This window comes from Octodon degus, unplaced genomic scaffold (assembly GCF_000260255.1).
Source record: "Octodon degus isolate 3935 unplaced genomic scaffold, OctDeg1.0 scaffold00037, whole genome shotgun sequence".
Lineage (NCBI taxonomy): Eukaryota > Metazoa > Chordata > Mammalia > Rodentia > Octodontidae > Octodon > Octodon degus.
In genome coordinates, this window is record NW_004524613.1 from 13,010,011 (window position 1) to 13,012,960 (window position 2,950).

The 2,950-nt window shown below is 41.7% G+C and overlaps 1 pseudogene across 1 annotated transcript; it reads right to left on the reverse strand.

Annotated features, from left to right (window-relative positions):
• Positions 1–2: 2 nt before the first annotated feature.
• LOC105740851 lies at positions 3–559 on the reverse strand (annotated as a pseudogene). The gene has a single exon (XR_001117087.2). The product of XR_001117087.2 is annotated as a ferritin light chain pseudogene (transcript).
• Positions 560–2,950: the final 2,391 nt, after the last annotated feature.

A 2,950-nucleotide genomic window follows, 5' to 3' on the forward strand; every position in this document is an offset into this window, starting at 1 on the left:
TGTTCAAGGGTGAGCCTTTCAAAGAGGTACTCGCCCAGCCAGCCTGGGGGCTCGCCAGCCTGCGGAGGTTGGTGAGGTGGTCACCTATCTTCTTGATGAGATTCACCTCCTCATCTAGGAAGTGGTTCTCCAGGAAATCACAGATACGGGGGTCGGTCTTGACAGAGCTCAAAGCATGAAGGTCCAGAAGAGCTCGGTTCAGGTTCTTCTCCAGGGCCAGGGCAGCTTCCATGGCATCCAAGGTTTTACCCCACTCATCTTCAGATGGTTTGTGCACGTCTTGAAAGAGTACACGGCCGCCGCGCCGGTTTTGCGTCTTCAGGAGATGCTCGGCTCCCTCGCATTTCTCCTTGGCCAGCTCAAGGAAGAAATGGCCCACGCCCTTCAGAGCCACATCATCTCGGTCAAAGTAGTAGCCCAGAGAGAGGTAGGTGTAGGAGGCCCGCAGGTGCAGGTTCACCAAGCGGTTTACAGCAGCCTCCACCTCGGTGGAATAATTCTGACGAATCTGAGAGGTCATGGCTGATCAGCAATAAGGGGCTACCCACAAAAGAGCAGTGTTGTCCGGTCCTGGAAGGAGGTGATAGGCAAGAAGATGGTCCTGAAACTTGTACCTGGAAGGTGGATGGGAAGATGAAAGAGGGAGTCCCCGGGTCTGTTCTGTCCAAACACTGTTGAAGCAAAAACAGATCCGCGGGACCTCCGGACGCGCCACTCGGACCTCCGGACGCGCCGCTCTATGATTTCAAATTAGAGATTGTGATGCTACCTAATCTTGCCTGTGTTGCCCAGAATTGCCTATGTCTGTTCTGGTTCCCCCAAAATTTTAAGATTGTTTTCTCTAGTTCTGTGACATATGCTGTTTGAAGTTTGACCAGAATTGCATGACATCTGTGTAACAGTTTCAGAAGTATGGACATTTTTGCTATATTAGTTGCTATATCAGCTCTTCCTACGCAAGAACAAGGGATATCTTTCCATTTTCTGATATCCACTTCAATCTCCTTTTTCAGAGATTTCTTTCTTTCTTTTTTCCTTCCTTCCTTCCTTCCTTCCTTCCTGCCTGCCTTCCTGCCTTCCTGCCTTCCTGCCTTCCTGCCTTCCTGCCTTCCTGCCTTCCTGCCTTCCTGCCTTCCTGCCTTCCTGCCTTCCTGCCTTCCTGCCTTTCTTCCTTCTTTTCTTTCTTTCTTGTTTTGTATTTAGGACAGGGTATATAGGGTGTACAGGGTCTCACTGTGTAGATTGGACTCATAGTGATCCTTCTGTTTATGGTCTCCCAAGTGCTGGGATTACAGGTGTGGTCACCATGCTCTGTCTCAATCATGGTCTCAGTGTACCCTGGCAGTAGGGCCAGCAAAGCAGGCCTGGGGATTGAACTCCCGGCCCCTGCATCTGCAGAGATTTCTCAGTGAGTTTGTTACTTGTGTACAGAAAGGCTATTGAGTTTTGAGTGTTGACTTTGTATTCATCTATGCTATTGAATTTGATTATTAAAGCTAGCAGCTTTTTAGTAGAGTTTTTGGGGTCTTCTATGTAAAATATTAGGTCATAATAATTAAATTCTTAATAATTTAATTTCTACCTTTGTTATCCTTACATTTTTTATTTCTTTCTCTTGTCTAATTGCTCTGACTAAAGTTTCCATGACGGTGTTGAATAAGAGAGGAGACTGTGGACATCTTTGTCTTGTTCCTTATTTTAGAGAGAAATATTTCAGTTTTTATTCATTTAGTGTGATGCTGGTTTTTGGTTTGTCATAGATGGCTTTTATCAGATTGAGGTATCACATCTTTTCTAATTTTTCATTGGGTTTGTATCATGAATGGGTGCTGGGCTTTGTCAAGTTTTATTATTTATTTATTTATTGGATACAGGGTCTTACAACGTAGTTTACTCATAGTGACCCTCCTGCTTCAGCCTCCCCAGTGCTGGGATTACCAGTGTGCACCAACTTGCACAGCATGTGGTATTGGGGTCGAACTCAGGTCCTTGTGCTTGCCAGGTAGGTTCTTAGACCACTGCGTTATCTCCCCAGCCCCCTGACTTTGTCAAATCTTTTTCTGCATCTATTGAGATGATCATATGATTTTTGTCCTTGGCTCCATTCATATAGTGCGTTACATTTATTGATTTACATATGTCGAACTATCCCTTCATCTCTGGGATGAATCCTACTTGGTCATAGTGTGCAATCTTCTTGATGATTTGCTGCATTCTGTCTGTCTGTACCTTATATTTGAGAATTTTTGCATCTATATTCATTAGAAAGAATGGCCTGTAATTTTCTTTCTTTGTTGGGTCCTTCTCCAGTCCTTCCATTTATTAAAGATGAATTAAATGTGTTTCTTGTATGCTGCTTATTGTTAGATCTTGTTTCTTAATCTACTCTGCCAATCTGTCTTTTGATTGATAATGCTTGCTTCCAGGAATGAATTTGAGAGTACTTCTTTTTCAATTTCATTAAAGAGTTGGAGAAGTAGTGGTATTAGGTCTTCTCTAAATTTTGTTTTGTAGAATTTAGCAGTGAGTCTATCAGGGCCTAGACTTTTCTTCGTTGGTAGATTTTTAAGTTCATCTTTGATTTCACTGATTGACATTGGTTTACTTATGATTTTTATGACTTCTTGATTCACCTTTGGTAATTTGTATGTATCTAGCAATCTGTCCATTCTTTCTGTATTTTCCATCTTATTAGAATACAATTTTTCAGTGTAGATGTAGAGGATTTTTTGCATTCCTGTAAGGTCCATTGTGATTTCAACTTTTTCTTTTTTAATTATGTAAATTTGAGTCTTTTCTTTTTTGATAAGGTTGGAAAAGGGTTTGTCAACTTTATTTAATGCTTAAAAGAACCAATTCTTCAACTTATTCATTCTTTTTTTTCAATCTGCAATGTGTTAATTTCTGCTTTCATCTTTATAAGTTTCTCCCTCATATGAACTTTTGGTTT